At 38.9% G+C, this 14,808-nt stretch overlaps 1 non-coding gene across 1 annotated transcript; it reads left to right on the top strand.

Annotated features, from left to right (window-relative positions):
- The first annotated feature begins 7,788 nt into the window (after nucleotides 1–7,788).
- Nucleotides 7,789–7,861, top strand: Trnav-aac (transfer RNA valine (anticodon AAC)). The gene has a single exon. It is a non-coding gene; the product is annotated as a tRNA-Val (tRNA).
- Nucleotides 7,862–14,808: the final 6,947 nt, after the last annotated feature.

Raw genomic sequence — 14,808 nt, 5'->3', positions numbered from 1 at the left:
CAGGATGATATGCAACAAAAGTGTGACTTAATTCCCTCGAAGATGGTTGGACCGAGTTTCACAAACTTAGGTTCAAATTAAAGGTCTCATGGTTCCAAATAAAGTTCCGGAATTTCATATGTATCCAACTTGATAGGGTGATATGCACCAAAAATATAATGTCAGTCACTTTTCTCGGAGATGGAAGTTCTTAAGATGTCATAAGAATATCCCAATTTTCATTCGGATTAAACCCCTGGTTCCGGAGATAGGGTGCACAGTATGAAAACATCAATTTCAGGAATACTTTGTTCATAAGCTACCGTTTTATATTGGCTAGTCATTTTCTCTAGTTTGCAGACCATGAGACTCTGTAACCGAATAAACCTTTGATAGTCCAATAAATGATTTGCTGAATTTCATCCAAGTCCGACTACTGGTACATTTTTTTCCAAAATTCAAATCATCATAGAAAATTGTAAATAGAATAGGTCATATTAGTGTATGGTTGAATGAACCGAATGTCACTATCCCGATATCCAGCTTTCGGTTTCGGAAGTACCGGCAATAATAATCAAATATGATAAAATGGAGCTCACTTTACTTTTTTTGTATAAAAGATATTTTTATTCAGGCCTATTTGCGTACAAGCTTTACATGGCCGATTGAGCTGAGTTTTTAATTTTTTTTTGTATTGGATCTCGTTGTCACCCTTTTTCTAGGGGGAGAGGAGCTTCCATTTCCCTCCTGCGAGGATTGAGGGGTAGTTTGTTCGTGGTTCGTCTCGTCATCCATCGCCGCATCGGTGGTATTGTTTTCGATTTCCGTCTTCTTTTCGTTGCTAGTTGCTGTAGATGCACCTTGTTGTATATTGGTTGCAATTGCTGGTTGGTTGGAGGGTAAGTTGTTAACTCCAGCTGGTGTACATTGTTCTATAGGGGATACGTTGGATGGTTTCGTTGAAGGGGATGCTTCATTGGTGTTGGTGGCTGTCACAGGTGTTGCTTGGGGTTGGTGTGAAGGAAGCACCGTTGTCCTTTGGTGTAGTTGTCTCCTTGTCCGGTTTATCACATGGCTTACCGTAGTGAACAGCTTTTTGGCAATATTGACATGATTGTTATATGTAACAAGTGATTTGCACGGGATTCTTGTATCCTGACCGAAAGTCACATAAGAAGGTATAGGCCTCTTCAAGCGCATGCGTAACAAACGTACGCCATTTAGAATACCGGGGGAAAAGCTCTTCCACTTTTCTGTTTCGATAGAGAGAATCTCTCCGTATTGGGACATAGTTTTGCTAATATGAGGATCGATGACGCTTGAGGGAAGATCATGCACACGCATCTTCCATATATACTGGAATGTTGTACTTGATATTTTCATGGTCCACATAGTGTACATTGTTATTGTCTTTTGCGAATTTAATTGCATCAAACTCATTATAAAACTGGATGTAAACAACATTATTTGTCTTATTGCAATGAAGTAAATGCACACGTCAAGATGCATTTGTAAGCAAACCTCCAAGTACTCGTATCGAAGGTCGAATTTTGCACTGCTTGAAGTCAACAACAATTGTATTCTTTGGTGTCGGCGGTAGCTTTTGTTCGTTTGGTTCACTCATGTCGAGGTCGGTCTATTGTTCACTACGCAATACTGTACTTGGTTTCTTTCGTCCCAAACGTAAGCGGTTTTGTTTTATCCACTGACTTGGATGAGATGTGAAATCGAACTTCTCACTTTACTTTCTCACATGTGATTGAATAGATTTTCACTAACTTAAATTCAAATGTAGTAAATGTCAATTTCTGCACTTTTTTAAATTATAGTATTTCGGGGAATTTCTGCTGTAATATACAGGAGAAAATGAAAATGAGATAGGCATCATTACACTACAAGGTGGATTAAAAAAAGGTTCTTTAGTAGTCAATCAATTTTCTACCACTTCTCCTATGGCGCCATTTTTGTACTAAAATGATGAATGCAAATTAACTCGCCCTTTTCAAAAGTCATCTTGAGTCAGATAGATCCATTTCCGGATTAGCTCTAATGCAGCCATTTTCTTCAAAAATGAAAGTGACATTCCGTCCATGACCTGTTCCTTTTGCGAAAATAATGATTGTCAGTTCAATCAAAATGTCACATTTTGACAGATGGCGTACGAAAATAGTATTCAAACACAAATGAAAAGTTGTCACACAAATCGAAACCTTTCAAATTAACTCGCCAATGAGTATATTTTGTATTTTAATTGCGATATAACAACAAGAGTTCTAGTCTTGCATAATACCAAAAAACGGTGCATGTCTTATAATAGAAGGTACGAAATTGAATCCCCATCGCTGAACAGTTTCAAACAATTTCTCCATACAACAAGGCGTAATGCTCATGAACCGTCCGTTCGTGGCACAACCAACCGGAAAGGATAGACCGAAACCACACGCTTTCCGGGTCCATCCGCCGTGGTCCATTCCAATATCACCGTCTTTGAATGATTTCCTCCGGCCACAGGGCCGCAAATTCGCTGCCTCCGGTCCGGTCGAGAGGATATGTCATTTTGGTTTACGACCAGGAAAGATGCGGCACCAGCAGTGCCCTGAAGCGAAGATAACAGTTGAATGACTCCATTGTCTTCGGTTCAACCATTTTACGCCGACATGCATATCCTGCGGTGCCAGCCAACACCAGGACGACTGCTGTGACGATGACGACGATGAGACTAATTAATTTATTAGGTTATTCCCTACAACACACATATTGATACTGACTCCGGTTCAGCAAGCGGCAACCAACCCCTCAACCCCCCCTGTGTGGGTGAGCACTTCCAGGCATGACGTGGGTTGGGTTATGCTAGGCTTGAACAAACCTAAAACTGGAAGGATTTGCCACATAATAAACAGAAAGTGTTGCCATATACGAACTTTGATACTTCCAGAAGGAAACGATGATCACTCACAAAAAGGGAAACTTATTCCGACATCTGGCAGCAACCTTCCGGCAACGATCTCCTCAGCCATGTTCGACACTGTTGTGCCTAGCGCGGATGATTGTTTGCATAATTGATAGACATAAACTATTAAACAAACAGCCGATTTTGACTATTATTTGATAAACTGCTACTGCTCTCTATCTCTCTCCCCCCCATTCTAACGAGTTCGAGTACGAGATTCCCATACCATTACTGTCAACATACCTCCACAGTTTACGGTATCTGCTCCTGATGGGTGTCGAAGGCCACGCATCAACTCGCCCCGCCCGCCACGGCTCCGAAGTGGAGTGGAGGTGATACAGTTATTATTCGCTTGGCAAACACGAGACGAACAAGTCCGGATCCACAGCAGGATCATCTCAATCTGTGCTTCTGGGGGATTTATGCTATCAATAATTCACCTGTCGACATATTTGTTTGCTAGTTTCCCCTTTCCCGGGTGGGATGGGTGAAAGAGTTATCATCTAACTTGCCGGTCGGTGATTTGAGGCTTGCTTGGAACGGAACGGGAATTCCTGTGTACCGAAGCATAGATTAATGTACGGTACCCCAGCATTGTCTGGATGTCTTAAAATCAATCAATTTTCCACCGTTAATTGCTCGAAAAACACGAAATCCCATGTCAGACAATTAAACATGAACGGATATTCGTTTCGCGAGAGTTCTAAACATCCCAATGAGTCTTTTTTTTTTATTTATTTTTTAAATAACTATTTATTGGAATATGAGTTAAAATTAAATTATTAAGATTTAAATTGGGTGTTCAGCCACAAGTGGTGACTTTTCAGCCCTATTATATATATATATGATTTGGTTATTACCATGAGGACATCATTTGCTTCCGCAATTCTGAGATTTTTGTGTAGGGAAAATTCTAAACCTACTTGTATTGTGTAATGGGGAAAAGGAACTTATATACTAACTTACTAACTAATACAGAAAGCGAATCGATTCAATTGAAGATTGCATCGATTTTTGTCGGAATTTGTTTTTAATATTATGTGACATTACATCGAATGGTTCTATATTTGTGAGTCTATGTAACTCATTTGTACTAAACCAGGGAGAACGCTTCAAAATCATTTTCAGAATTTTATTCTGAATCCTTTGAAGCGTTTTCTTCCTGGTGGAACAACAACTTGACCAAATTGGTACTGCATAAAGCATGGCTGGTCTGAAAATTTGTTTATAAATTAACAATTTGTTTTTTAGACAGAGCTTAGAATTTCTGTTTATAAGAGGATATAAACATTTAATATATTTATTACACTCGTATGAAAGCCACCATTGAATTGTGGATCATGTTCGAAGATCAACTGGCTGTGATTTCTGGCTCTGGAGATATGATGGTATAAGTGACGTAAGCGACAAAATGCGGCGTATTTTTACCGCTCAATTTTCTCCGAGATGGCTGAACCGGTTTTAACAAACTTAGGCTCGTGTGAAAGCCACTATTGAACCATTGCTCGTGTTCGAAGATCAAATGGCTGTCACTGTCGGTTCTGAAGATATAATGGTATAAGTGACATAACCGACAAAACGCTTTATTTGTTTACCGCTCAAGAATTTCACTTGAAACTGTTTTCAATTTCGGTTATTTCGGAAAAAGTTTTATAATTCTTAGTTGTTTTTTCAAATTATTTGTCAAATTCTGCTTGAAATGCTATTTTTCAGTTCTAAAATCATCCCTGTGGAACGATACTGTAACCGTTTATACATTTCCAAAAGCAATTACGGCTCGACAAAGCAAAATTTCAAAATTCTACGTTGTTATAAACTTATTTGCGAAAACTTACGTGTTTTTGGTCTTCGAAATACTGTCTAGTTGTTAGATAATTGACTAGAAACAAGGGCTGAGGACAGTACCGTTAATTGGTAAGTTTTTTGCTATTTTCCCGTTTCAAATTAAATTTTCTTGAAAACGGTGCAGAATATAGAAAAACCCAACTGACAATGTCTTCGAAATTTAGTTGAGAATACTCTGTGAAATTTTCAGATTAAGTTTAGCGGTCGTGTTGTATTTTTTCTGACTGAAGAACCGCTAAAAATTGGAACGCTCTGAAATGCATACCTCTACTTGTTCATCGAATATCTCGGCTTTGAAGGTTTGTATCATAAATCTACCGTGACAAAGTATAGATAATTTAGTTTAGATACGATTAGTACATAAAAACATATATGTTATCGCGTTTAAAAGAAAGTCTTGTATTTTTCTGTGAAACAAAGTCAGTTTCAATGCATCCGCCATTTTTTTCGCTTTGGTTTCCTGATAGCATTCTGAAAAAGGAGAGAGGAATAAAATTGGCTCGACAAGGCTGCCAAATACACAGACATTCAATCTTTGTGAAAGTTGAATATTTTTTCATTGTTCATTGGAATCCATGTAATGTCCAACCCATACGATAGATTAATGTGATAAAACTTCTCATCAAAATAATAAAATGTATGCTGGCAACCTGGTACAGTTTGCTCACATACGAGAGAGTACAAGAGAAATATGATGCGCAAAGGGAATTGAGCGAGCCACGTGGTCGATTTAAAACTCAACACGCGACCCTCTGTCCTCATACCTTAAGGGCTGAGGCCAGTAGGTCGCGTATAACCACGTGTCTCGCTCCGTGTATTACATTTCTCTCCATGCTATCTCACATATGTATAAAATGACGCTCGATATTTTCGGTTACAAGTTTGCATAAAATGTGTCTGCATCCAATAAAGCTACCGCTTGTTTAAGAGCCTTGCTGAGCCGATTTTATCTCTCTCTCATTTTTCGTTACGCTGCCAGGAAACTGGAGCAGAAAAAATGGCGCCGCCATAAAAATCGACTTACTTTCACAAAAATAACATTCACTTCATTTTTATCGCGACAACATATATGTTTTTATGCACTAATCGCATCTAAATTGAATTATCTAGACATTGTCAGGTTAGATTTTTGATGCGTGCCTTTGAAGGCGAGATATTTAATGAACAAGTTGAAAGTTGCCATTTTCAGCTATGAAATTCTTTCTTCTGAAAAAAGACTTTCCCGACCGCTGAAGTCAATGAATCATTCTGAAATTTTCACAAAATAATCTAAACTAATTTGCTACGAGATTATCAATTGGGTTTTTTGATATTTGGCACCGTTTCTGACAAAATCAGATTTGAAGCTTGAGAATAGCCCTCTAGAACAAAGTGAAACACACTGCACGGGAAATTAGCGTGACAAAAATATTTCCACTATTAAATATAAGTTTTTTGTAGTTGGTGTCTTCACAAAAGTTGTTTGTAATCAAATGGCGCTCCTTTTGATGAAAAAAGTTACGAGGGTGATCCTTATTTAGATTGAAATCTGAAATCTTACTTTCTTAATTGAACTCAAAAATGATTTTGTTGTACAATAATGTTGCAGAAAATTTTATTTTGAGCAACTTTGCTGAAGAAAGCACCTCTCTAGCTTTTCATTTTATCGAGTTACATCAATTTTCCCGAAAAAATGTAGGGTGGCTCTTGAAAAATAACTTTTTTTATTCTAACTTTTTTGTGAAACGTTCTAAGGAAAAGTTGTCTTCAGAAGAGTTGTTGTACTAACTACCAGTAAAAAGTTATGATTATTTTTCCATCAAAAACTAGTCAAGCTTCAAATATCAATATTCATTAGATGTCAGATCGATAAAAATATTTGCATTTTACTAACTTGCATAGTGATTTTTCAGGAACCACCCTACTTTTATTCTGGAAAATTGATGTAACTCGATAAAATGAAAAGCTAGAGAGGTGCTTTCTTCAGCAAAGTTGCTCAAAACAAAATTTCCTACAACTTTATTATACAACAAAATCATTTTTGATTTCAATTAAGAAAGTGAGATTTCAGATTTCAATCTAAATGAGGACCACCATAGTAACATTTTTCATCAAAAGGAGCGCCATTTGATTACAAACAAAGTGTGTGAAGACACCAAGTACAAAAAACTAATATTAAATAGTGAAAATATTTTTGTCACGCTAATTTCCCGTTCCGGACCACTGTGCACTGGCCTCAGACCTTAAAGTGGTGATGCAAAAAAACCATCGAACTGTTTTAATTTGTAGGTCTTATTAGTTATTCAAGCTGACCTCGGGCTCCAGTCTCCGATTCCGGGAAATATCAATCAAAAACTTATAATAAGAACTATCTACTTTCGCGTGATAGAGAGGCATTATAAAACTACTCGATGGGCTAAAACCGATTTTTCATTGATGAAAAACACATACTTGCATGCTTGCATAACCCGACACCTCCAAAAAGCGTGCCATGCTTATTAAATAAAAGACGACTATAAATTATTCACAGGAAGGGCATCTTTTTTCCGAATGTGTAAAATCAATCTTCAAGATTCTCCCCGCCTGATGCCTTACTCTTTACCATCAAGATACCTGTTGATGATGACATTTCCACAATAAAAACTGTCCATATCTAATCAATCAGCTAAGTAGGCAGGTTTCGATGGGCCTACTTCGTCATTGAAAACGTAAAATGTACGTAAAAACACAATCTCTCCCGATAAGACGGGGACCGCACGCAACGAAAAAAAAATAAACAAATACCTCCCGCCGTCCGACCAAAACCCATCAATCACTTTAAACCCGACGATCCTCGACGAAGTCCGGGCATGACAAACAGCTAAATATAATCCTCGCACAATTGAACAGTGTGGAACCTGATTACCGGTGACAGTCCTGTTATCAACCGTGTGCGTATTGGATGGACAACGCAGGGGTATTCTCGTTTTGTTTGAAACCAAAATAAGTCGTTCTATTTGTGTGACAAAGCAAGTGTGCTATCTCCCGTCCAACACGTTTCCGTGGTGTAGTGGTTATCACATCCGCCTAACACGCGGAAGGCCCCCGGTCCGATCCCGGGCGGAAACAGATTTTTTTTTAGTATGTTCACTTTAGAGATGGTCGGGTATCGGGTATTTTACCCGAAACCCGACCCGTACCCGTACCCGACGGGTTTTTGGTCGGGTACGGGTAAAAAATTTTATTTTCAATCGGGTACGGGTCGGGTACGGGTAAAAAAATTTACTGCTCACTCGGGTACGGGTCGGGTACGGGTAAATTTTTTTTTCTGATCGATTACCCGATCAATTGTACTTCACATAAATATGTTTACACGTTGACGGGAATTTTTTATTGCAAAACAGTTCTTCCGAAAAATAAATAATTTGATTCAAGGGGTTTTGACATTTCCAGAAAAAAAAACATTTCTTTTCTTCATTAAAAATATTATGTGAATATTTCCCGCTCTACTTTGTTTATAACATATTTAATAAGACACACTGCCTTAGCTTTAAGATGTTGCGGTCGGAATCTACTTTTCACGTAGGTTTTAATGGACTGCCATTTTAAAGCTGTTTAATGCACAATCCAGTAAAAATTTTTTGATTTATATATAAAATGTAGTGTAGTACTCATATCACGTTCAGATACAAGAAAACTGTTATTTTAAATATTGGTTGGAGATTTTCAAAATTTTCATATAAATCATTAGGATTTTTACCATAAAAACATTTATTTTTTTACCATAAAAACATTTATTTCAGAAAATCTGCATAGAAGTTCTTCTTATTCTTCACTTCTGGGTGGTGTCACCTCACTTGAAATGACTCCGATTGATGGCACAGCAAGTTGGGCTATATTGCCAGTTAATTTTCGTTTCTTTTCACTGGACTACAAGTGAAAATCTCGATACGTGACAACGTGGAGTCGCAAAAGTACGGGTGAAAATCTTTTCTCGCGAAATACTCAAATTTTCACCGTGTTTACTCGTTGAGGGTTCCACCGGAGGTGGCAAAGAAGTTCAATTGCTGTAAAAACCACCAGCTACCGTTAACATAGTGGGTGTGGGTTTGTGAGGCTTTCAAAACGGGCACAGTTGACAGATAAATTTAAATCAAAATCATAATTCATTTTGCTTTGTAGTAAAAAATTGTAACCAAAAAAAAATTCCTGCGAATGTTCAAACTACTTACACTTGAAGGACTCACTGTTCACCATTTTCAAAATTGATTTTTTCACACCGGGAATACACGTACATTATTTGATGTTTGGTCAATACACGTAAACGAACTGATGATACTCTATTCATTTTAGGATCCCCTCGCTCGCATAACATTCATTTTCGTCACGTATAATCACAAACGAATTTCCAGACATGACCAGCCCGGTGGCAAGGATAGGGCACTCCAGCAAGTGCTATCGTAGCCAACATCTGGGGCATTTGGTGGGCAATCAGAGCGCTCAGAGTATGCTAAACAAACATTCGAGCAATTCAATTCGAGTAAAATCTTAATTTCCTTATCGTAGTGTTGATATTCTGATCGATAATTTGCGGGGAAGTGCTTTAAAGGGTACTGAATAAACAATTAGTTTGTAATATCACATTTTTTGTTAGCCATTCTTCTTCATATTTTTGGTTTTTGCACAAAGATGCTGGCCACAGTTTCATGACGTCATAGCAGGGAGCTGGACATGACAGTCACGATCTTTTTTTGGCGCACATCTACGGTCCTCCGTGAAACTGGCACCAATGGTGATAAATTGGTTGCACTGCTGAGTTCCCATCATCGCATTCATAATGCAAATGTCAAACCGTGAGAACCCTTTCGATACGTTAGCTCATTTGTATATATTGAGATTTCATGGCACACTTTGGTCGAAATGATAACAAGCAATTAATCTCGCGCTCCACCAAGCAGTGAGTGCGGTCATTTCAGAAGGTACCGGGAACGGACCAGATTTTTTTTAATATTTGTAAGCACATACATGTCTTTATTATTTGTGTTTGGTATAATATTCAATTAGACGTTTGGAACCATTTTACGTGATTTTTCAAGTGATTTGAATGTGAATTTTTATTTGTGTGTCAAGATAATGAGCACGCTTACTTGTAGCTCTAAAGAATCGAATCAAAAGTCACACTGTTTCGTAAAAAACATACTTACCCAAAATTGAATACAACGGGTATTACCACATATTGGGTAAATATGCTTCTCGAAAAATTCTGATTTGACAGAAACTTAGTTGTATCCTTCCGCTGAACGAAAATGGTTGTGTATACGCTTGAGAAACGCGTGAAAATAGTGCAGTTTTACTTTGAAAATCATGGTAATGTTGCGGAATGTTAGCATTCCCCGCCGAGAACTCGGATGAGGCGCATTTTCATCTCGGCGGGTCTGTTAATAAGCAAAATTGTCGCATCTGGGGGACGGAAAACCCGCACGTTATCGTGGAGAAGCCGATGCATCCTCAGAGAGTGACGGCCAGCCGAGGCAGCCACTTGAATGAAATTATATTCCACAATTAACCGGAAGGATTGTACTTTAATATGAAAAAAAAATAAATTTTGAAATCGAATGAACCGTTTGTGTTTTATTGCATGTTTAAAAAAAAGTTACATGGCGGACCCTGTATTCATGCTTCACAGTGTATTTATATTTTTAAATGTAAACAAGCATTTTAATGTATTTTACTTACCAACTAGAGCCTGATACGGTTCGATATCTAAAACACTTTAATTTTTCCATACTGAATTTTGGTAAAATTTTTACTACTCATTCGGGTCGGGTACGGGTACAGGTAATTTTTAATCGGGTACGGGTAAAATTTTTTATTTTTTTTCGGGTACGGGTCGGGTGCGGGTAATTTTTTTAAATTATTGATCGGGTACGGGTCGGGTACGGGTAATTTTTTAAATTTTTGATCGGGTACGGGTCGGGTACGGGTAAATTTTTTTGCTGATCACTCGGGTACGGGTCGGGTTCGGGTATAAGAATTTCTATACCCGACCATCTCTAGTTCACTTGTGATATCATGTTAATAATCGCTTCGAATGGAATTGATGAGTTACTGATCAAAAACAGTGAAAAATTATTATTATTTCGCTCCCGAGTCCGTGTGAATTTTTACCAACTGATTCTTTCTGTATCAGCAAAAAAAACATATTTCTCCATCTCTGTCGGAACCGAAAGGCAATCACTTCCCGGAATGCACTGTGCAAAAATATGTACCACAGACGATTGGAGGAGAGCATTTATCTATCGAACGGCAGTGGGAAAAAAAGGAAGAAAGAACCCCGCAAAACCCAGACATAATTTTCCACTTTTCTTGTTCGATGGACTGTTTCCCCTGACTGTTTGCTGATTCGGGAGTCTCAGTGTATGTACTTCCTTGTCCGTGCCGGGTGCCCATTTTCCTACGGATTGTCATTGTCATTTTCCAGTCCACCCGGAATCTATTGGGGAATTATGCTCACCATGCTCCTGATCAGGGAGTCATAACTTCTTGCCAACTTGCGTAAACACTGTCGTCTCCATCGTCGTCGTCGTCGTCGTCTGGACGTCTCGACGGCGTCTTGGTACTTTGACTGCATATAGTTCTTCGAAATTTTATGCTGACCAGAAAAAAAACCCTTTCCTCTTGTTTCCATGTGAATTGTCAAAATTCCGATCGGTGATGAAATCGGAATTTATTCAATTTTCGGACAACATCAAATTGGAAATTCAATCGAACGAAGACAAAAAAACATGCACACGCACACACACATACAATCGATGTGCCTGGCTACATACGTGTTCCCACTACATCGCCTAAGCTTTGCCGGGAATCATAAACCAACATAAATCTTGTCACCGAAACCCGGAAGCTGGACGCCGGAACGGTGGAGGTGTGAAATATTTACATCGACAATTTTCCGGCCGTAATCAGGTTTTGCGTCGAACGGCACAGGCTGGGCAACGTTCCATCAATTTTCCGGGTGCGATGGCAATTTTCCGCACCTATCGGACTGAAACAATGCATTACACAGCAATACGAACCATGGCATGGCAATGATGATGGATGGCTCACCGGTTCTGGGTCCTACACTGTGGAGAAAGGAGTCCGTCGCGTCGGGTCAGAGTATGACTTCATCTGTCGCCCTGCTCTGCTCTGCTCTCCTTTGCTTTGCGCAGTATCCGGTGGTGGTGGTGGTGGTGGATTGTCTGAACGGACACTATTGTGTTCATGGTCACGGATATATTAACACTGATCAACGTTTGATAAAACCTGGAGAGGTTGTTTAAATTTATTGGAAATTGTGTCAGGATGAGTGTGGGTGGCGTAACCGATGTAGCTAAGCTCGGATAGATTGTTGGCACACATTCAAGGATTTGTTCCACTGAACAACACCGGGACCGGGTTCAAACTGTGACAAATGCATTCAGCTCACAGCAAGGGTCTGTTTGCGTGCGTCCAATTGGCCACTGGAAGGATATCTGGAAACAGTCTGTTGGGATGTGTCAGTACCGCTGTTCGGAAGGTGGGATGAGGCGAACTCCCACCCTTTGGATTGAATATAACGTTATGACGGTTGTATGGGCGGGGGAGGTTTCGATCTAATACATGGGTGAAATGCATAGTGCCATGGCTGTTTGAACAGATAAACTGTTTGTTGCAGTTTGCAGTGACTTTAGATCGTGTTAGTAATCGACAATTTAGCAGAGTGGCAAACAAACACAGGAGGGTGATCGGCTTTTGCTTTTATTTCCATGCTGTTTCCTATAAAATCTTCATTTCATAATTTTCAAACAAATTACTCAACTTATTCAGATCAATGGCTAATAAACTTGGAGAAATTTCTAATTTTGAAAGTTGACGCATTTTGCGCCAAATCGTATTGGGAGTAGGCAGCACCTTTTCAAATTTCAATCAAATTTTCTGAAAGTATTGCATTTTTTGCGTGATTGACTGAGGACTAAATGATCTTGTAAAATCATTGTTTTCGGAAACAACCTGCTTAGAAATAACCTGTGATCCCTGCATGGGAAGGATCATTAGTTGCTACTGGAAACCGAGGAATCCTCTACATTTCCACGTGCATTCCAGTGGAAAAAGAGATAGTTTGATAGTGAAAATGTTTTAATAAAATTACCACGTGTTTTTAGGAGATCCATCTCTGCCACCAGGCGAAAATTTAACGGTTCCTAACTCGCATAGAACGAAGTTTTACAATGAAACTTCTGCTGGCCCACGGATAGTCTATTTTCGGCGTAAAATGAAGGCATCAAATTTATTTTATATATCTAAAAAATTGACATCACGATTTCCCGCTACCAAAGAGATAGTAAGAGTCCATAAAGCCAAGATCCGCGTTGCACGAACTGCAAAAATTTTGGCCACACAGCTACTTACTGTAGTAATAAGTCGAAATGTATAAAATGTCTAGGGCCTCATAAGGATAATCTTTGCGGTAAAGATATTGAAAAAAGTGTTTATTGTGGGGAGAGTCCTCATGATGATCTTTCAGTATGCGTATTCGGAAATTGTAGAATGGATTTTCGCAGCATTCAATATTTCTGAACCTCTAAAGACCCTCATAACGGCATTTCTTCCAATAGCTAAAACTTTTTTGAAGCAGTTATCAACTCAAAGGCCAATTGTCTCAGGGTTTGTATCTTTTGATGGATAATTTATCATCCGTCGCAAATGATTCAATCACTGTCCTGCAGTGGAATTGTCGAAGCATCATGCCAAAGCTTGATTCATTTAAAGTTTTGTTGCATAGTCAAAAATGTGATTTATTTGCTTTGTGCGAAACATGGCTTACATCAAACATAGCCTTAAATTTTAATGACTTCAACATTATACGTCTCGATAGAGACTCTCCGTATGGTGGAGTGCTTTTGGGAATTAAGAAAAGCTCTTCGTTTTATAGTTTAAATGTTCCTTCGACTTCTAGTATAGAAGTTGTTGCTTGTCAAATAAACATTAAAGGAAAGGACATTTGCATTGCTTCGATATATATTCCTCCAAAAGCTCAAGTTGGGCAACGACAGCTTAATGAAATGGTCGAAGCCCTCCCTGCTCCACGTTTGATTTTAGGAGATTTCAATTCGCACGGAGTGATGTGGGTTTCCGTTTAAAATGATAGCAGATCATCTCTAATATATAATATTTGCGACAATTTTAGCATGACGGTATTGAATATGGGTAGCATGACACGGATTCCAAGACCTCCTGCACGTCCAAGTGCATTAGATTTATCTCTTTGCTCGACTTCAATTCGACTAGATTGCACCTGGAAAGTATTTCCTGATTTACACGGTAGCGATCATTTACCAATCATCATCTCAATTAGCAGTAACAAAGGCATTGCTAATTCAGTTAATATTCCATATGATTTGACAAAAAAATGTTGACTGGATTACATTCCAAAGTAGTATCTCAAGTACCTTGAGCTCAATGGCAGAACTCCCGCCACTTGAAGAATATGACTTCCTCGTTTGCTCGATTCTGGAGGCCGCAGAACAAGCCCAAACCAAACGATTTCCTGGTCCAACGACTAACAGAAGACCTCCAAACCCTCGGTGGGACAAAGAGTGCTCAGATGCTAAACACGCGAAACAAAATGCTTTCAAGACGTTTTTAAAACGAGGAGGAGGAACTCCTCAGAATTTTGAAAAATTCTTGGTTTTAGAAACCAAGTACAAGAACATACTTCGGGTCAAGAAATGTAGCTATTGGAGACATTTTGTCGAAGGTTTGTCAAGAGAAACCTCAATGAGCACTCTTTGGAATACGGCCAGACGAATGAGGAATCGTAACGTAGGAAATGAGAGTGAGGAATACTCGAACCTATGGATATTTGATTTTGCGAGGAAAGTTTGTCCAGATTCTGTTCCTACGCATAGCATTATACGGGAGTCTTCTCCAAACAATGGTACCATTGGCTATCAATGATGCCTTTTCAATGATGGAATTTTCCATAGCACTCATATCTTGTAACAATAACGCTCCTGGGTTGGACAGAATTAAATTCAACTTGGTGAAGAATCTGC

The sequence above is a fragment of the Malaya genurostris genome, chromosome 3, assembly GCF_030247185.1.
Source record: "Malaya genurostris strain Urasoe2022 chromosome 3, Malgen_1.1, whole genome shotgun sequence".
Lineage (NCBI taxonomy): Eukaryota > Metazoa > Arthropoda > Insecta > Diptera > Culicidae > Malaya > Malaya genurostris.
This window is presented reverse-complemented; position numbering and strand designations above follow the sequence as displayed.